Source organism: Balearica regulorum, chromosome 4 (assembly GCF_011004875.1).
Source record: "Balearica regulorum gibbericeps isolate bBalReg1 chromosome 4, bBalReg1.pri, whole genome shotgun sequence".
Taxonomy (NCBI): domain Eukaryota; kingdom Metazoa; phylum Chordata; class Aves; order Gruiformes; family Gruidae; genus Balearica; species Balearica regulorum.
Window position 1 is genome coordinate 68,099,806 of NC_046187.1, and position 22,174 is coordinate 68,121,979.

Consider the following 22,174-nt stretch of genomic DNA (forward strand, 5'->3'; position numbering starts at 1 on the left):
AGTGTGAATGTTGCATTTCCAATGATCCATGAAAAATCTTTTATGTTTTTGAGTGAAAGAGTTTTTCCAGAAGTTTACAAAACCAAAATACAAAAGTAGTTTTATTATCTGTCAGGATTTTACAGATCTTTTCAGAAAACTCATAGTAAACTCATCTGCATACAGTTCTTAAAAGAAACCTCAGTTTAATAGATGCATTATCAGGACAGAGATGAACTTGCTGTTTGTTCATAATAGTTGTAAGAGGTCATCCAATCCCTCCATGTAGACAAGCAGCAGTCTCCAGACTCAAAACACAAATTCAAATAAAAATAGTCAAGCAGTTTTGGTTAGCTTGCACATGCATGGGTATATGTGTGTGGAGAAGAGAGTTCAAATTGAGAAGTGGAGCAAAGCTCAGAAATAGATAGAAGACATAAAAAGAATCAATTCTAGTATAAGCCCCAGGAGAAGTCTACAGAATATATTATTGATTGGGTACTGATTGGAGGATGTATTATTTCTGGTACCTTGAATCCTGATAGTTTCAAAAAAAGCAGGAATTTCTTTCTTGGAAAGAAACCTTCTCAGAAATAACCAGAAATAAACATCAAAGAAAATTTACCCCATCAATTTCTCCATCCAATGGGAATAACCTATGAGATCTCAAAATATGGCTAGCTGCTCAGATCAAAAAGGGTAACCATATGTTTCTCACTATCTTTAATTACAAAGAAGAGTAAATTACTGAAAAAGGCCTTAAATTCAAACAATTCCAATAAAAATAGGAGTCTGGTTTATTAACAATTATGTGCATTTAGATACAGCTGTAATTCAGTTAAGCCTTTAAGGTATGGCTGTTATTACTGAAATGAAGTAGTGCCTTAGTCATGGGCTGAGACCCCACTGTGGGAAGAATTCTATGATGAATGGATAAAAACCACAGCCTTGCCTTAAAAATCATCCAAAGATAAGACAAAGGAATAGATTCAGACAAATGAGTCAAGGAAACTAGGCAATATCAGATGAATTTAGTAAAAGTATGGTAAGTAAGAGTCTCCGCAGGTCAGTAATCTAGCAATTATCCACAGACATCAAGGAAAAAGAACACTGTGAAGAAGTCGTGTCCTGTCGAGAGTTGTGGATAGTTCCTCCCAAGTGTAATGGACAAAGCAGGCAAAGAAATGAAGGTACTTGTTTTAAAACATATTATGTGAGTATAAACCGCTGAGTGTCATTATGTTCCTGTTCACATCTGTGAGCCAATATTTGAAAATGAATGAGAGGTACTAAGCAGGATAAGGATATGTGGTCTAAAGGTTTGAAAAGACTTTGGCAATCATCATTTTGGTAGCATACAAAAAGTGTTGGCTGGAAGATGTTCTATGATGGAACCAGAGAAGAGAAACTAATTTTTTTCTTTCAGTGAACTTATAAAGTAAAAAGTAAATAGGGCAATTGCTGGAGACTCAAGGGTGGGGGAGGTGATTGTGGGATAGACCAAAGCAAGATTGTGCTGAAAGGGGCAAGTGGCAAAAGCTATGGGAAGAGTAATGGATAAAATGGAAGAGGGTATTCAAGTGATGGGGTGGGGTTGCTGAAGAAAGCAGAGCCCTGAGAGGAGGACAGCTAGCACAGCGAAAGGAGAGAACGTTGAGGAGCAGAAGAGAAAGCAAGACAAACCAGAAGCCTTTGCCGATTTCCTCGCCAAAGATGTCAGTGAGATGCCACCTGACGAGAGAGACAAGTGAATATAGGAAGATGGAAAGCTTAAGGAGTGGGTCAGAGATGTGGAAAAAGTTACTGGGATGAAGTAGATTTACTCTGAAGAACATCACTTAGGGAAATGGCAAAACTGAAGGAGAAAACATATATGGTGCAGGAAGGCATCTAGGCCACTAAGTCATACTGTGCTGTGCAAGATCAGGAAGAGAGGAAAAGAGTAATGGGAGCGAGTTAGAGTTCTGCTGCCAGATAAGGGATAAAAACAAAATGAAGAGCAGAGGACAGTGAATCACTGAGGCAGGAATTATCAGATCAGCAAGAAAAGAGTGTGAGGCAGAGCCCGCTTCCTGCGAGTTTGCTACTCAGGCTTACAGATTGTTCTGGCCTCAGCTCAAGAAGTGGTTAATTTCTGTGAAGCTAACCACATAGTCCTATCATGCAATCAGTTGGACCTTTAATTATTTTTCCATGAACACCAGCTTTCAGGCATGATTTCTGTAGCACCTTTAAGAGGTCAAAGTTAAAGAACAATAGTTTGGTAAACGGCCATTTGTCACTGTTAGCCTGGTCCAAAAATGTCTCAAGTAATACAGTTAAGCTTAAATTTGGAAGCAAAATTCTTTCTTACATCAAAACTTTATAGAAACACAGCAGAGAAAACACACTTTAATAATAAACAGATAATTAAAACCACTTGAAACACATGTATGTGTTTTATTAGTGACTAAAATCAATGGTATGTTGCAATTTAGTTATGCGAGCTGATTTAGTATCATGTTATGTACCAGTTACATAGACATGTGCTACGGGCTTAGTCATAAAAGTGTGGAATGCACCACTAACAAATTCAATTTTTTGCCCTTAACTAGTCACAAAACTCCTCTTCTTCTGAAGGGAAACCACACATCATCTCTTATAAAGAGCTCAGTCAAAAGGAAAGCCAAAATAAAGACAGTCCTTAACGGCCCACTGGACCCTCACTAAAACTATATATTTTGAGGGAAAAACAAAGAAAAGGAAAACCAGGAAAGTTCACTCCCATTCTTAGAAGAAACTGCCGTTCTTAACAGAGTTCAAATATTGCAATGAGATAGCCACATCACTTGGAAAAGCTGAATGTGTTAAGTATCTAAGAAAACGCTGACAGATACTTTTTCTGTCATTCTGGTTATAGAAGTGAAGTACATGGCTGGCTCAACAGTACATTAAGAATTTCCCTCTTTAGCTTTTTATTGGAAATTATATTTTCAAGTAACTCATTAGGGCAGACATCTGAAGAAGTAGGCCTTACTTCTGTGATTCTGTGTGATTCTGTGATTAACGATATATTTTGGAATGCAGTGTCACTAATGCCAAGAACATTAAAGCATAGACATTTTCACAGATATGCACCCAAATGCCTAGTCTTGGCCTGCAGCCACGTCTATCTTCCAACTGCCATGCTGCCTCATGGGAATTGTGTGACTCAAGCCTGATTCTCCTTCACTGGCTGAACTTCCAGTATAAATGGCCGTGAATGCCCTGTGTCAGACAGTTCTTACGGCACCGTGCCCAGTGAGCCAGAAAGAGATGTGACCTTGCTACATCAGGGAACCCTGACTTTAGAGGAGACTATAACCTCTGAATTTTCACTCTAATGAAGCGTTATGGCAAATGTATGCTAACATCAAATTGATTCCAAAACAAAATGCACGACTAGAAGAGACCTCCTTGGTGTCTGAATACTGCCTCAGCATCATTTCATATAAAGGCACTGTATAGCTTATCATACTTCAAATATGATCAAATACTTAGATTAAAACCAGACTCTTAATTCTACAGTGACTGCACACTGGTCACAGACCCTGTCTTTCCCCATAGGCCACCTTTCTCCATGGGAGAAATCAAGCTGGAAGTTTATGAGCAGTGTGTGAAAGAAGAATGACTTTCATTTTGCTTTAAAATGTATTTGTAAGTTAGAAATCTAATGGCTATGAAAAATAAATTGCACCTTGGAAGCTAGTCATCTAACTGCTGTTGACTTTTGGTGGAAACTAAGTAATCCAGAGCTACCCATGCATTTGAAAACCTATGATGTCATCACTTATTACAAGTTTACACTGAGATTGGCCTACACACATCAGCTAATTCAGACCCTCACTGTGCAAAAATCTGTACTGACCCAAGAAATGCCAGACCTGCTCTCCTAACTTATTTATGAAAGCTAAGCTTATTTAGCAAAGATTTGCACCAATGCAATTATATAAATTTGTAATTATTTTAAATATATTTAGTAGATTTCTTATGCAGGTAAGGTATTATACTTACTCAAATTCACTTACATTCAGATTTCCTCAAATACATATAGGTGGTATGTCTGAAGATGTTTGTAAGTCATGCTTACTCTGATGTGGATAATACGGACACCTTTCCTGTGAGTATAACTTTTGTTGAGGCACAGTGGCACAAATTATAACACAAGGAAAGGCAAAACTTAAAATGTTTAGACTCAAGGTATACTAGAGTGTGAGATGTGCTAACAGGACAGAGTGTAAATAAAGCATATTTAGCTTTTTCCCTAGGCAAAATGTATGAACTTAATGTCACAGGCAGGTTGTGAGGAAGCTCACAACCTGCAGCATCCATGGGGAAAAGAAATAACACAGGTTGTTAAAATTGCATTGTAAACTTTGTATTGCTGGTTTATTGCTTACTTAGGTGAAGGAAGGAATCCCCCCAGACACTAAAAAGATTTGGCAATCCCCTGTGAAGAAGTTGGAGTGTAATCTGTGTGGCATTGGCTACTTTCAAAATGCCAGTATTGTTACTCTCTTTTTGATGGGTTAGGTTTTGTTTGGGGTTTTGTCCTCAAAATAATCATGTTTCAGGGAATGCCAGCAGTAACAACAGCAATAACAACTACAACAAATCTTGGTCAGTCTTTTTTTAAAGTCTTTAATAAATGTGTTACAGTGAAAGCTAGTTTCATGCACTTCAGAAGTTTATTGAGCTTAGGGGACTGGTCAAGTTAGGCTTGTCATTTAATTTGGTGTTTGGATGCTGAAATCATGGAATCCACTTATAAGTTTGGCTCAGGCTGCTTTTAGCCAAACTTTAACTAACAAGCATTTTGGATGACAGAGTTGAAAGCAGAGTTGAATCCTGGAGTATCTCGCCTTTCTGGTCTTCAATGCTTTCACTGCCAGTTTCTGTGACATGATGGTTACCGGTAAGACTGATAAGGAAAGACATTTCCTATCTCACAGAGAAAAAGATGAGAGAACCAGTAGTTAGGATCTAAACCTTCGTTATGAGAAAACCCACGCCATGCTCTGCTTGAGATGTAAAGGACTTGAATCTAAAGCGGTGGAGGTAGCGTCCTCCAGCTCAAGCAACACCTGCTGTGCACAATGTCCCTTCTCTCTGCCAGCAGGAAGGTGGAGGAAGAATTACAAAAGCCCTCTCTAGCCTGTGTCAGACAATATCAAAACACCTACACTAGCAATTTCATTTAACTGGCTTTTTCTGAGGCAGCACGAACATGATTCTTTCCTCCAGCAGAGCTCTGGGGCAATAGTCTGCAGCCAAAAAGGAGTACTGGCATTTTCAGCTTGTCCTACTGTATCTGCGCCCTGCCTCAGGCTTCAAAATCCCCCGTGAATGACTCCACCATCTGCTTCTTTTAAAGTGCATCTTCTCAGTCTTTTTTTATAGGACATATTTAAATCTGTTTAAATAAATAAATTAAAAAAATTGTTAGATCCTGAATCTTATTCTCTCTAGTCTAATGTGGGTTACTCTCCTTCTCTTATTTTGAACAAGAATTGCACCTTCACTGGAACTAGTGCAAATATCCCACTGAGAAATTTTGATTTTGACTAACTGCCATTGATGGAAAATGACATGATGGGAAATCCCTGATGAACTCTAGGTGTCACGTTTGCTTCACAGGCACTGAGGATTCCTAATGATTGAAAAGCAGACGAGCTCGCAGGCTGCCTCCAGGAATTGCCAGATGATCATTTTTCAGATTACTTTCCTAATAACAAAAGGAACCGAACCCCACACTCATTCTCAGTGCGCCTTTTACTAAATGAACCCAGTGGTAAACAAGTTACAATGAATTAATATAAATAAGATATAAAACTCCCAAATTATCTTAAATGGAACTTTTACCACCAAAATGAGGTGCATGATGTATCCTATAAAATCCATACAATAATTAGGGCTTACTTTTATGTAAACAACATAAAATGAACCTAAGGCGATGGACAGCAGTATGAACTAGAGAGTGAGTTTGGGAATCAGAACACTGAGGCTGGAGCAGTTTTACACTCTCTGCAAAGCTTTCTAAAGCTAAAATGATCTTTTCTGGACCTTGAACTAATATATGTTGTTACTGGATTGCATATAGCAAAGGAATATTAAAAGCAGTTTTCACTGTGCAGAATGGAGTAATATGCTCCCAAATCAGGGTGCTAATGTACCTGTGCAAGACTAAGAGGTTAATATATCACACAATCATCTGGCACATAAATGAATTATTTTGCCAAAAATGAGGCAGCTAGATTATGTTCCTACACTTTTCTATAAGCTCTTGCTTTTAGTTTTATTTTATCAACCGTTTAGTATGACACGGAAATAAATTTGTAGGGTTAACTCAAGTGTTAAAAGTTGGATTGATTTAAAAATGACTATAATTATTATCTCTACTAATAGTTTTTGAAAAAGCAGTAATTCCCCCAATACTTGTGGCATAGAAATGAAAATACAGAAAATCCCTTCAAAGGAAAAAATAATAGACAGTATGAAATTAAACTGAAATTGACTTTATAACTTATGATTACTATTCTGGGAAATGGAACACATGGGTATCTAACTTTCAGAGATTCAACATACTAGTTAGACTAACCTTCTAATATTTGAATCAAAGTACATTTTAGTAATAATGTACATGTATATAACCATCACAGTAAAATAGGATTTTATTTTAAAACCCTAATTAACAGTTTGACATCTGAAGTCCTACCGCGGTCAACATGGTTTTGTTTATGTTTCACGCCAAAGAAAATTTGTTAGACTAAGTTGCCATTTTTTTTTGCATCTGGATTTTATGATGTTTGGCTTTGTAATGGCTGTATATAGAACTGATTCCAGTACTTGAGATTCTGGCTAAATGTAATTAACTTAAGTGCCTAGAAGATGAAAGTTTATTTGCTTTATACTGGATTAAAATGTAAGTAGCAAAGGTAGCATGAACAGACTGTGTGAGTTACCTCCAGCTATTCAAATCCCAAAGATCTACATACCAGTGAAGGACAATGGTGGCCAGGAAGTCTAGGGATGTTTGAATTTATTAAATCTGCTGTAAGAAAACTTCAAATATGTTCACAGACTAAAAAGGTTAAGTGAAACCACAGCTTGCATAATGACTTGTCTGACTATATTTCTTCTCAGACATTTTATCACGTATGCATATCATACATCAGCGCTTGCAGCTGGAACAACATTATGGGTACATAACCACACTGCCAGGTTTTTCTCACCTTATGCACTGAAGAAGACAGCAGTAATTCTCACCCTCCCAAGTGCTAAAAGGTAAGAGGAGGGAAACGTACAGGTGATTATTAGCATTAAATTCCACCACCTCAGCAATGATTTATTTGAACCATTAGTACAGGAAAGCAGATATTACAAAACTGATTATTAAGACCCAGACCCTGGCAACCTAATTTTGCTTTTTATGAATCATATGCTAAAGTGCAATTGTAGCTAGCTAAAAATAAGATTAAAATGAAGTCATTATGCCAAAACTGTTCCGCATGGGAAGGATCACTGTTGATTACTAGATGTGGAAAATATACAATGAGATAAAAACCCAGCCTTGTAGGCAGAGACTACTGTCAGATGGAACACTTATCTTTTCAAAAGTGATAAACATACATGCTTCAATGTTATTCTTTATTTACAAAAGCAAATTAAATCAGTTTTAACACTCCTGTATACAGGTATAACACATTAGCTGGTAATTTCTTTGAATTTTCTTTAGTACTATTACATATTGGCTTATTTATAGCTTTGTTTTTTCTTTTTTTTTGTCCCACTTTGATACTGGAATAACCTAGAACTTTTGCACCATACCCAATGATAAGTGATGCGACTGCCAGAATTTGGTTTGATCTTTTTCTGAATCTCTATGGAGACTTCTTTTTTCCACTGAGGTAGGAAGCTGATATTGTGTAAGAGCAGGACTTTGCTTCTTTTGACTCAGTTCTTCTGAGGTTTTTTTGTCTGAAATTGAAGGCACATAAAAATGCATAGAGACAGATACAGAAGCTGTTTTAAAGTTCAGCTTTCCTGATCACAAACATTTTTACAAATTCCACATTTCAAATTGTAAGGAATGTGATGGAAAAAAAACTAGGCAAGGTTATATTCTTGATGCAAATGAGAAGATAAACTTTTTAGCTTTTAAACCAGAATAAATGACAAGGATATATTTTTACCAAAAACAATATTTTGAGTAAGATTCTAACAATGAAAATAATACAAACAAAAATGTAAACATTACATTACAATACATCAACATGTATTTTTATACACCTTAATTTTAATGGAGTGTGTGTGTGTGTGTGTGTGTAATTGTAGCTGTCTTGCTTAAGAATGTGAAAGCATCAGTCTTTTTGGCTTCTTACGCTGCATCGCAAAATATATTCCCTTTTCTTTCAACACACTTAGTACATATCTATTCCAGTAAATAAAACAGGCCACAAACTGTTTTCTGGCCTCATAGTTAAGTGGTATGACACAGCTCACATCTTTGTGGTTGAATTCTCCTGTTGGAATCAAGGGGCCAAATCCAAACTATCTGTTGATAATGGTCATTGCCCCAGATGCAGTTTGGGAGATTGGGGGTTTTTTGGCACAAGCCAAAACTGTCCTAAGGATTATGGTAATAATTTAACATCATGATTGATCATACGTCTGCAGCCTAGGCCTGTGTTTGATTTGCAAACACAGACATAATTCTGTAGTTTTCTTTGTAAAAAGAATGGATGCTCACATATTTGTCAATCCTCTGTATTCTGTGGATTCAGCAGATTCAGTTGACAATAGCTTATTTAACTATTTAAAAATTAAGAAATATAACATTAAGCCTCTGGGTGTTACACTGCACTGCAAATCAAGAGGTATAGATACCTGACTTGTGCCTAATTTTTCTCCACTATTCATATTTTAGAGCTACTCTAGGGTGTGTTCTGAGGAGATGAAAGAGGCTGGGTAGTGTCTTGCATCCTTTCCGTAGTTACTATGGATAGTCATCTTCTGTGCTTCTCCAATAAATTAATGGCAGCATGGCAGCCTCATTAACCACTTTCAAGTTCCAGGTTTCCCTAGAATTGTTTCACAATGAACACCATGAAAGTTTATAAAGATGAAAGGTCCCACATTATTCTTTCATGTGTTAAAAATGGGAAGGATCTCAGATGCTTGGAACTAGAAGTAGCTCATTGCATTAAGTACCTTTCCGGGGCTTGTGCAACAGAGAATCTGCAGGTAAACTCCAAATGTCATATTTTAACCCTCCCTCCCATTGCCACTGAGAATACAAGGAACAACTTGGGATCAAGCATTTTTCAAAATGTGACCAAATCATTCACAAGGTGCTGACTGCTGGTTTGGAGGCTGTTGAAATCTATAGGAGTGAATGCTGTGCATCCCCAAATTTCTCTAAGAAGGAAAAGAGAAAATGAAAGTTTACTGCCTCATGATGAGGAGAAAGGATTTAATAGTAAGCATAATTAGCATAAATGCTCGAGATAAAATCCTGGCCTTATAGGAATCAATGGGAAATGGATTCTTAAAGAATCAGGATTTCATCTTAGACATTTTTTTCCCAAGACATTTCTGTGCCTTAGTTTTTTGTTCACAACACTTACTGATTTCCTACTCTATTTTTTTAAAAATTATGTAATGGGAGAGTTACTGTATTTAGTACCTTGACTCTTCGAAAGTACTATTTATATTTTTTAAGAATGCAGTTATTTTTTTCAATACTGGCATATGCTTATTTTCTACAACATGTTGTCATAGGAAGCAAAAGGCAAGAAGTATTGAAAGAACTGCACACAAGGATCGCCCTTTAAAATGCTTGAGGATGATCATTATATTCAGTAGAGGGACAAAACTTGCAGGTTTTGCAAAGCAGAAGTTTTGCTGAAAATTAAAGACCTGTTTTAGCTGCAAGCGACAACCAGAAGCAAAGATGGTGCAGCAGAGTGGAAGATGAAGCCTCTTTGTCCCCTGAAGAGACTGAAGTTGCAAGAAATATCAAAGATGACTAAGACGAAGGTCCTGAGAAAGTGTGAAATAAGAGAAATAAAACTTTTACACTACAGAGATCACATACATATGCCTCATGCTTAATGGAAAGAAGGAAGAAATACATGGTGTAAAAATAGGTTATACATCTTACAAAAATATATCACGAAGCTGTGGGCCTCTAGTCCACATTTAGTGTACAGCTGAGTCCCTTGGGTATGTATGTTACACGCTGGATTTATGCACAGCCTCTTCTGTTAGCAGAACAGAATCTCTCTAGGCTTGAAAAAATGGCACTTTTTACCCAGCACATATAATGCTTCCTTTTAGAAGCTAATTATAGACACATTTTATTTGAATCAACAGATCAAAACCTGAAATTATCTTCAGAATGGTGTGTATTATTTATTGACATTCAGAATAACGACTACAGCAGTATAGAAAGAGAAAACACTTGCCTAAAATGAGCTTAGCAGAATGGCTGTTGTAATTATTTCTGCACGGAATACGAACCTTAAAAGCAGAAAACAGGTAAAGGGGATAAAAAGATGTAACAAAATAGCAACACAGATGGTATTTTATCTGTCTTCTCTGTGTTTTAGATCTAAACCTGATACCCACTGTAGCCTGGGTGTAGTATCACATCTCACATTTGCTTTAAGGTGATTTAGGAATGACCCACCAAAGGGGCTGCACTGAGCCCGTACCTTGACATTTCTTCCTGTGCCAGCTCTAGCAATTAGATAACTACTCAATGATCTAAATGGGGGAATCGACATAGCTGAATTTTAATTTACCAAAACGAATTCAGAAAATGCTGCTTTTCAAAAAATTCTGTGGTTGGACTTGCTGATACTGCAAAACAGTTTTGTTGTACATAAGGTACCTGGCGCAGCTACAATTATATGCAAGGTCAGCATAAGGGATGACGTGGAAACATATTACCAGCAGCATGGAGGTTGCTATAGGGCTTTTTGGCAGCAGTCCATTTTTGATCAAATTAAACCACTTGTAAGACCAGAGTCTGAGGTTCATTGTACTCAAAGCTCTGCAGACTTCCTCCAGAATGACTGGTCACCTTCCCTTCTCAGACCGTTTGCTTTTTTTCCCCTTCTTTGTGTAAGCTCTAGCAGAGGATGAGATGGTTCAGTGAACTGATGCAACAGAAAATTATTCTTTTGCTTTTTTCTTTTTGTGGATTACTTTTCCATGAGAACAGCAAACCACACTAACTCACCCTTAGGTCACTTGGTTGGTAGGTCCAAGGCAAGTGACATGGCAGGGAGCGTATGAAAGAAGCAATGCAAGAGCAGGACAACCCCCTTTGAGGGTTACAAGTGCAATTTTGTAAGATTAGATGTAACATCAAACTACACTAAAGTCATCAAACTCTTTTCCAACTCACAGTGAACAAGTGCATGACATTTAAATTCAGCCTTATGTAGTCACTTCCTGGCAAGTCAGACAAACATCTTAGATTATTTCTTCTTGATAATTTCAAAATACTAGAACACATTCAGATAAATCCCTGATGATTTGACCACCCATTCTTAGGTTTATCTTGCAGTGATTGCTCTTAACTTTGAAAGCTGTTAACAGTGAGAATTCCTAATTTTTTTTTCTTCCCAGCAGCAACTAGAAGCTCCAATTAAGGAAACAGGCTAGATGGTGTATGGGTAGGCAGTTACTGTCCCATGGAGTTGTTATGGCTCCAAGGCTGTTTAAGGCAAAATCAAACAAACAGGCTAGCTGAAATCACTACTAAGGAGGAAGCTTTAAACTTATCTGTTTGTCTGTTAGTATGTTATAACAGAACATAATTATTCATACAGTCAGAGCTACAGTGGAGAGATGGATTAAGAAACTATTGCATATGGCTTCTCAGCAGTTAGGTCTCTGACCAAACAAGAAAATGCAGCTCCCAAATGCCTGGACCATGGCTCTGCTCCACTGCTGTTGCAATCACTGCAGTCTCATGTGCTCACTCTGCTGACTGCAGCTCTTCCTTGCCCCACTTAGCAATTTGTGCTTGACTCCAGCTTAATCATCTCATAGACTGTATCTGGTAACAAAGAAAATCAACAGGGTTTCTTTGAAGTCAGAGCATTTGTTGAAAATAAAAGCTAGGTAGAAAGGGCCATACAGAGCTAACCTCACAAACACAGCAGTGTAGGAAGCATCCTGGAGTGAAGTGTTCTGCAGGCTGAGAGGAAGTTGGAAGAAACAGTGCATCCTCCATGACATTTTAGGAAAGCATAGCTATAGATTCATAGCTATGTAGCTGTAGATGTAATAAAGCATCTGAGGTAGATGGAATTTATTGCATAAGAAGATGACCGTAGTTTTTCACTGGCTACACAGGAAGTCTGGGTAAGTGGTGCAGACTAGACTCCTAACATTTAGGCAGCTATATTTAGGTAAGATAAATCCCATCTGCAGTTTCTCACTTTCTCCAGGGAGCTGAGTGAGGTAGCTAAGCTGGGGGTAAACTTCTAGTCCTTTTGAAATGACAAGCAAAGCTTCTGAGTATATGAGCTTCAACTAAATAAAACAAATACAATTATTCAGTGACTACTCCAGTCTTTAGTGCATAGTAACTACATGCTAGCTATATATGTAGAATAGCTAATAACTATTTAGCTAGTAATTAAAACAAGCTCATCTACCATTTAAGGATAATTATCATATTACTGTCCTCTTTTCGGGTTAATTTTTATTTTCCCATTCTTGCACTCTAGGGATATATTTTATGTTTTACAATCACCCTGAGATCTTTCCCAGTGCCTAGAAATAAGTGTGAGCTTCATTGAAAACATGTATTTATAAACAAAGTATTAATTTTAATGCTATTTTATGAATGCCTGAATAATTGTCCAGAATGGACTAGAAAGTGCCTGAAGGCAGGGACAATCTCGGTCTCAGACAGGGCTTTGTCTCAGTATGGAGTACTGGATAGGATCAGGTTTTAGGTATAACCACTTGCTCAGCCATACTAGTGTCTCTTCCAGCATATTCAACACAAATTGTCCCAGAAACCGGTTCTTAGTGTCCAGTCAAAGGAAGCAATATACACATCACGGAAAACTCTTGCAGAAACTTTAGTCTAGGCATAGAGTCATATCCTAGCTTAAAGTATACTTTGTTTCTTTTACATAATCAAAAAGGAAGGGCCTCAAATGTTTTAAGTTAACTTTAAAAGTTCTAAAGTGAACAGAGAATGAGCAGCACGAACAGAGAAAATTGTTATTCACATGGTCATCGCTCTTCCTACAACCCAGTCACTTGTAAAATGGTTCTGCCAACATTAGATACGTTCTACATAGTTCAGTGAATTGTGTGTCTTTATTTAGAGCTTGAGTTATTTTTCCCATCCCCCCTATAATCTTGAGATACTACTTTGTTTCCTTTTTTGGTCTAATCCTGATTCAACAAAACATTAAAGCAAACAGTACAATCGGCTTCACATCAGGCTTGTAGACATTACCATTTGTCTAAGTTTCACTGGACTGAGGTTGAATTTCCCCTCTCGAAGTAACGGAACAATATGAGAGTAAGGTACTATTGCCATGGAGTGGCGCAGGCTGAGTCATACTGAAATAGCAATTGCTTTGAAAATGGTTATGGCAAAAAGGAAGTCTACATAGGGTTATTTCTAAAAGAGGCTTGCTAATGGCCGTCATTGTCACCATCATTTTCTCAACTGGGAGGCACTGTTCTGTGATATCAACTACTACCACAGCCTCTAGGGAGCTTGTCAATGGCTGCCCTCCCTGTTCACCTCACACACCTGGCTCCATCGCTGCAAGCTCCCCCTCTTGACCGCAGCAGGACCTGAGAGCACTGCGCGAGTTAAGCCTTACATTTTCCTACAGTTTCTGTTGACTATGACTCCACAAATGTAGGTATTGCTACTGCATATCGGGTCTAGACTGACAGGTTTTGATACAAAAAGTATATCTAGGACAGTTTTACATATAAATCTTTCAATGACTTGTCCTAAAAATTCCACCTTTAATTTACCACCTTCGCAAAATGCGGTGCTTGATCATTAGTCATTCAACATTGATAACAAGCAAGGATAGCCCTCATAACCGTAACATGCAAATCACATACTCTTAGTGTTCCTTGTTCATGATCCTATTTTTTTACACATTAAACAGCACCCTGCTGATTTGTAGGTATCTTAGCTTTCAATTACATTCCAAATCTGAGGCAGTTGCTAACCTTTTATCTCTGTTCTTATCAACCTTTACTATTGAGTGGCTTTAAGAAGGAGATAGAGTAATCAAAGGGTGGTGCTCCTCCCTAGATTTTGATCAAAGGCATTTATTGACAGAGCAATTTGTAGCAACATACAGAAAGCTAACCTACTTAGAGCATAGACAAGGTACTTCTAAGATAAAGATATATATAAATTGCAGTTTTTCCTGCTAGAACACTTACTTTTTGTGTTCTGCTTTCAGAACTGTATTTAATGAAATATGCCATGTGATCAAATTCTAATATCATTGTCATACTGGGAGATTTGTAAAAAAATGAAATAATGTGAAAAACTGTATTAGAATTTTTTTATTTAAAAGCAGATATTCATATACATATTGTACATGAAGATATATCTACTGAGCTATAAAGCTCAGTAATTCCCCAGTATACCCTACTGCTAGGGTATTTAATTCAACTGAAGCAAAGTATTTTCTAACATGCTGTATAAATCTCTTGAAAAATGAGCTTTTCCATTGATCTAGGCACATAGCTACTCATTTTAGAAATCAATTACTTGGTATGCCCTGATAAAAAACTAAATTAAGACAGTGTTAAAACCAAGAAAACAATTAATTCAAGGAAAAATATTGTACAGATTTGTTTCAATTACATCAAAGTCAAAGCTGGAAAATGTGATTAAACTTAAAAGAGATCCACTCATTAAGGTAAGCAATGAAGATTAAGGCTCTGAAACATCTTTAACTGTGTGGTAATTATATGATTATAATTAAAGCATTTTGTATTTGTGGTCCTGGATTAGATTATATTTCATTTTTAAAAGCACATGAGATTCCCCAATCCTATGTTTTCTCTACTTGTGGTATCACTGAAGGGCAGAGTTAAAGTTATTTAGGTGCCAGACTGCCCTAATCTTAATGTGTTTGGATTACCATTATGTGTAACCAGACTCAAAGAAAACACTGACACAGATGCTAAATTTCTTGAAGGGCAGATCCAGTTTTAAACAAATTAAGGGGTAAATTAAGATAATGTATTTACCTGGAGACTTAAAAAGACTCATCCTGCACTCCAAAATTGTGTTGTAAATACAGGGTGGATTTGCTGCCTGGATAATACGTTCTCTGCTTTGGGTACACAGTAACTGAGCCATCGTGGCAGAGTTACAGCTAACTTCTTGATAATTGCAACAGCATTGACATGCCCTGACCTAGATGGGGTTTTGTACATGCACACACTGGGAATCAAGTGCTATTGAAGACCATCAAAGTCTTTCTGTTTACTTCAGGGACTCTAGACTAGGCCTGTAAGCAGAGACAGTCATTTGTCGAAAGGTCTTACACTCTACATAGAAGGACAGACAAAAGGCAGAGTAAAGGGAGGATTCCCACCAACCTTTTATACAGGGAAGCTGCCTCCAGGGTTTCTCCATCACTTTTCCTCCTCTGCTTAAATTGGCTTGAAGGCCCACATGAAGACAAACATGCCTATTGGCGGGCAGTGCGGGTTAGCAACATCAAGCTTGGGCAAAATGCCACGGGAAAGACCTTCTGTAAGGCAAAAGCTTTCTGTGGCAAGTCTCTTCTTATCCATGTAAAGAAAAAAAAAATAGGCTGATTGATAGCTTTCCAGCAATCTGCAATAGGAGAGGTTTGCAGCCAACAAAACACCTGCAAACAAAAGCAGTTTCTTTATATGAGTATATAAAATTGTAAATTATTTTAGGTGAGTCTGTTGGCATTTTTGTGTGCTGCTGTCCATTTCCCAAATGTCAGGGATTGTTTATTCCATTGGCAAAATGTTTAGCAGAGAGTGTAACTTCTTCCACAGTCAGCTTCCATGTAACCCTGTTAAAGTTCTGTCCACCCTTCCCGTGCTTTCATTGCATTATATGCCGAATCTTGTTTTGCTTCTTTCTTGGTTACTGCCTATATTTTGCACTTTCATTTACAACACAGTGTACTTCCAAACAGGAATTTCTTACAGCCTAACTAATTTTAAGACTTGACAGAAGTTGTAATCATACTGAGTTCTACCAAAGAGTAAAACAAGTATGAGAATGAAATTAAAGCTACAGATAATGAGTGAGCTTAGAAGGCACTATCAAATGGGAAGAATATAGATAGATGAACAGGAGATAAATTCTCTTTCTAACTCCTTACCAAGTTGGCAGTTTTGACAGCAATTACAGCGTGTTAGAAATTCCTGATTAAATCTTTTCACCAAAGATTAAAACCCCAGTTTGCACTGACTTATGAAAATACTTTCAATTGTTATTAACAGACTTTAATTGCACCAATATGCTTTTCACTGCTTAAAAAGGCCTTTGTTCTTCACAAATAGTGATACAAAGGTAACAGCAATACTTTAGTGGCTTTTACTGCTTGGATGCAAAATAGCAGTCCTTAAGCTTTAAAAATCTTTTCTCTCAGAGATACCATCTTTTGCCTGGAGCTAAAGGAATTAGGGGATATTTACATGATTTAAGGCTAATTTTATAGCATATTGTGTTCCATCGCTGCCATGGAATCAAATACTAGAGGATTTGATTTTTTAAAAAACGTAAATATGGGTAAAATGTAATAAAACTATTGTTTGTATGGGAAACCTCCATGTTAATCTGGAAACAATATGCAATATTGGAATTGTGTAACTTGGTGGTCAGCAACAGGAAAAATAACAATAGCTCTGGGAAGATAAGTACATGTGATAATGCGTACATAATTCATACTAGAAACTTGGAATAAAGTCAGAAATGACATTTTAGCTTTGAAACTATTGTTTAGGTGACAGGGAAAAAGAAAACAGTCATAAAAACATTATGATAGATATGAATGAAATATTACTAAAATCTGATAAAAACAGAGGTTTAATCAAAACTATTAAACTCATAATTTCTAAAGATAATTTCCAAATCATGTATTCCAACTATGAATTCCAGAAAGCTTCAGCAACATTTTGGTGATGGAAAATGTGCAATTAGTACAGAGGATGAACAGTTGCTTTTCTCTGAAGATAATGTTTAGCTCCAGGCAATTGCGGAGAAAGGCCAAGCTGCCAATATATAGAACCACTGGGAGATGTGTTGTTTTATGTGGATGGGAAAAAATGGAATTTAGTAAAAAACCCAAAAGACAGTTAAAGATCTTTGAGAATAAATTCCTGTGATAAATGTTTGGGCCAGTCAGAGAATGTGGAGAGAACTATTGAACAAGGGACTGTGGGAGGTCTATGAAGAGCCAAATGTAGTGAATGGAGTGAAATCCCAGTGACCTGAGTGGGCAGAGTATGTGGTTAGGATGATGGAAGACAGACCAGCGAGACTTATTTTGGACAGCCATCGTTAGGAGTTTCAATTATCAGGCCAATGAAGAAGAACATGGAAAGATAATATTGAGCAAGACCTAATTACTTGTAATATGAATCGCCATCAAAGGGAAAAATATGCATTTGGCTAAAAGAGGTAGGAAAAAATCTGCCAAAGACATTTTCGGTCTACAGAGCTGAGGGATAATAGCACAGAGATTCTAGGAAATTTCATGTGATTTCTCTCATCTTTAGTTTTGGAATGAATTCACAGAGAAATGATTGCCTTCACTCTTGCTAGATCTTCTTAAAGAATGTTGTGAGGAAGATGATAGTAATGAAATGGCTAGCAGTTGTCTATTCAGAGCTTAACTTTTCCATGGGTAGTTAGGAATGAAGCAGGAAGGGGATTGCTTTACAGCTGCATGTACAGACATAGGGCTCATTTTGTGGCAAATGAAACATGAAACATTCTATACCATGAAAAACAGCAAGAGGATGGTTGAGCTTTCAAATTGCATGATAATTATTCCCAACTTTTTGGATAAGAAGAATCATGGAAGTGACCATATGCCACAACAGTGGGCATTCAGGTCCAAGTCTTGTAAAACTCCACTAGTAGGAAGTTTTTTCTGTTTTCTTTTTTAATACAGTGGGACAGACCACACTTGCAGAGGAATTCACACGAATAAGGATTAGTAAGAGCTAAGGCCAAGAACCTTGGCCTTAAGAACATTGACAAAAGACTGAGATATAAACCCCTCATTTTTAGTCAAAACCCTCATTGAAATGAATGGAGGATCAATTAAAAAAAAAGCCAAGGCCTGCTGGTATTGTCTGAAAAGTATCTGTTTGTGTATGTATTTCCTCAACATTTCAGCACAGGCAGACATTCTTCAAATAGTTAGAAACTGAAAAATGAAATGCCATCTTGCAACTGATAACATAGAACTGTTTCTTCTGTTTTAACTCTAGATTTGTCTGTCTAGTTATGAGCCTCCTGCCATGTGTTTATGTCCCCTAATCATTCCAACCAACCTCCTATCCCTCTCATTTGCTTATACGATGAAGTACAAGACTTTTTAACTGCTGTGACAGAAAATGTTGCAAAGGTAATATTGTACAGCAAAAATACTTTGAATACTTTGTCAAATGATACTACTACATGACCAATAATGCTACCAGCATCTAAATGAGCAAGTTTGCATCGGAGTAGTTTGTGGATCAGATTTTAAATAAATCTCAAGTATGCAAGCTATAAAAAACACGTGCCAAAGCAGCTCTTAATTTTGGTTTTAAATTCTTGTACTTAATATTAGTGCTTTCAAGCCACAGGCAGTAAACCTTTAACAAAATACACTGCACTTTCTGAGTGGTCAGATTTCCAGGCAAAATGTGAATCTGACACTTATTCATGTGCAATTTCTGCGTTTAGGTTTGAACAGCAACAGAACCTGTTATATACTCTATTTTTTCTTTAGTGAAACTTCACTCACACATTTGACTTTTTTTGAGTAGCACCCTTAAAGCCCTGTAATCTATGCTTGCCTTTCAACAAAATATCCTTTCACATTTGTCATTTGTCTACTTTGCACTTTTACAATAATGTTATTGTTGAATATAGAATACACTGGTAGATGCAAGTATCTTGCATCTTCAAAGCACAGCTGAGATTTCTCTGTAAGGAAAAGCTTTGTCAGAACTCCAGGATTTCTTCTACTGAAGTGATTTTATATTGGCAAAACATTTTTGCACATTTGAAGCTCATTTTTACAAAAATCTTTACATGGTACTTGACTTTGTCTTTACATTCAGTGTCAGGATATGCAGTATAGTATTTCAAATGTCATCAAGCATTGCTGTAAGGGACTTCCTAATTAAAAAGCAGATTTCTCCTGTCCCACTATTGAGCACAGACCTGCTGTTTTCAGAACAAACGCAAGAGGGGGCGTTTAGATGATGTATCCGTTCTTTAATTGCTGCTCTATAAGCTCTGAGTAAAACACTGGCCATGAGTAATATATTTATAGCTTTTGGCTCTCATTCACTCACTTTCTACTAGTGTCATCTCGTAACTTCTCAGTTAAATGACACCATTTTTACTTTGATGAACAAGCAAAAACCAGACTCTAATTTATTTCCTCTCCAAGAAAATTTGATGTCCTGCAATGTATATTTAATTTTACTTTACACCCACACACATTACAGACACATACTCATGCTCCAGATCTTCATGAACTTTGAGACAAGGCTCCTAAATTTCACAGCCCACAAATGAAAACAAACAAGCAGTTAAATCATTCCACACCCCATTTACAGTCCACTGATCAATTTTTCTTCTCAGCTCCAACTACTTCCCTTCCATCACCCGCAACCCGCATACTCCCACCTCAATCCAGAGCCACCAGCATACAGCTTTCTACTTTAAACAATGTTTATTGGTTGTAAGTTCCTATGTTACAACGATTACTCTAGGGTTGGTGTGGCTTTCATGAATTACACTTTAAGTAATTCTGCATGTGGTTTTCTGTTGGGATGTTTAAGAAAGTGAGATACAGTGACAAATGGTAGCTGTAAACTGCGTTTCTTTAATATTCAGGGAAATATCGGAATGGCTGATCTACAATTAAGTGATTTTTTTCTACATTTGGTATTAATTTTTATGAGGCAATTGCAGGATTGAAACCTGCCAAAGTGTTTGCTTTGGTGTGTTACACTTATGGATGGAGTTATGGTTGCTGTTTGGTTGTCCATGATGTGAGTGGAGATATATGGGCTGTAGAAGACGTAACAGAAACCAAGAAAATGGTCCAATTCATACCGTATAGGTGGGGAGATACAGAACTACTTCTTTTTATGGGGTACACAGTCCAGCTACTGCAGGTGAATTTTACTTAAGGGGTTTTGCTGTCCTTGGATTTTCTTGAGTGGGATAATTTGACTATTTTAAAAATGATGTAGCTCTGCTGACAACTATTCATCTCAACTACTGTCACTGATGAGCTGTTCTCTGTATTACCCCAACAAAAGTCATGTGCCTTTTGAGTCCTCTCTTTCCATTACCAGGCATTCCTGAAAATCCCCCCAGGTCTGCTCTCTTCCATCTTCCCTATAATTTTGAAATTATGAGGAGTATCTGCATTTCCAAACTATGAGATACTGCAATTGTGTGTTACAAGCCAGACTATGAGATACAGGACAAGAGCAGATTGTGCACTGACCTGCAGTTGGGCAGTTTGCTATTTCGTGGAGCTCCTTACTTTTAAATGACCTTACTTAACAAATGTATTTGGTTACTGGAGAGCAGAAAGCACTACACCTATACAAACAACCTACACGTCATCTGAAGAACTGGCTATGGAAGGAGATATGTATGTACTGAATGTACAAGAAATTCATGTTCCTGACTCATTTAGTTTTGCTTTCTGCACTGGTTTCTTGCAAACTTTGGCTGGTCACAGTGCTGTGAAGAATGCGCTCTTAGCAACAATGCAGTGGCTTTCTTTTGCAGGTTTATATACCCTTCAGATGCAGGTACGGATGAACAGGTTTGTTCAAGAGCTGCAATACGTCGCAAGATGTGACTGGCAATGAAATTGGCAGTACGAGTGCTTGTAAGGAACTGGTCAGGCATGAAAATGGAAGATGAGTAATAAACAGGTGAACAGACTACACTGAGGAATCTCACTTCAAAATTAGTCAAGTATATTGCAATGGAATGTGGAAATTAACCATCATGCACTCATTTCTACCTCACTAGAGCAAAAGCAGGCAAAGGAAACAGCCTTAGGATGTAAGATTTTTGCTCTAAAATCCACAGTGGTATATGATCATAAATATAGCTTTTCCTTAGCATCGATTGCTGTTAGAATCAAGATGCTGGACTTAATTCACTACAGTTACTATCCTGCAACATCAGTTTTTCTGAAAGTATCCAAAAACCTCAAAATGTTCTATTTCCTCACTTAATGGATAAACTGTGATGCAGCAAGATGCATGGATATCTCTGTACATGTTACTTAAGACAAAAACAGGCTAAAATCTCTCCAATGCATAAAGTAAGTTTTCAAAGTAATGCTTCTTAGACCCAAAGAAATTATAAGACAGAAATTATCCAGAAAATGCTTCTGAAACTCTTTATCTCTCCATGTATATTTTTATACTTTGAATGAAGCATCTCAAGTTGGCAACTGTCTTCTACTCCCCTCATCAAATACAATTTTTGACTGATACACGAAGGTCAGAACATTCTTACAGGTTCAAATATTTTCCCTTAAATAAAGACCTTGTAAAATGAAAAGCTGAGGTCACATAGTAGGCCAGAATATGTTAGTTTTCAAGTGAGCTGATGGTTTCTTACACTAATCTCACCGCTTTAACCACTTGCACAATTTTCTTGAAAGTTCAGGTTTTCAACTGATAGCTGTACTTGGAAAGTCTATCGAATCCATCACCTGCTTAACAAATTGATGAATTTTAACAGCAGTTTCTCTATGTATTTGATAGCTATTTCTACCTCTGAATTAATTCTCCTGAGCTTAAGGTAGCTCATGGCACTAACACTTTGTTTCCCCTCTGCCTTGAGCTTTTTGAGTGAAAAGGCATGATTAGATTGTGGTCCAACACCTTTCCAAAGTTACTA

General features: G+C 37.2%; 1 long non-coding RNA gene across 4 annotated transcripts in view; it reads left to right on the top strand.

The window, feature by feature from the left end:
• Window positions 1-922: 922 nt before the first annotated feature.
• The window catches only part of LOC142601777 (uncharacterized), a 50,402-nt gene continuing 29,150 nt past the window's right edge, over window positions 923-22,174 (top strand). For 3 of the 4 annotated variants that reach the window (XR_012835398.1, XR_012835397.1, XR_012835396.1), the window contains exons 1-3: window positions 923-1,169; window positions 4,052-4,117; window positions 18,508-18,644. This is a non-coding gene — a long non-coding RNA (uncharacterized LOC142601777). The remainder of the gene's footprint in view (window positions 1,170-4,051; window positions 4,118-18,507; window positions 18,645-22,174) is intronic. The other variant, XR_012835399.1, reaches the window with a different exon arrangement.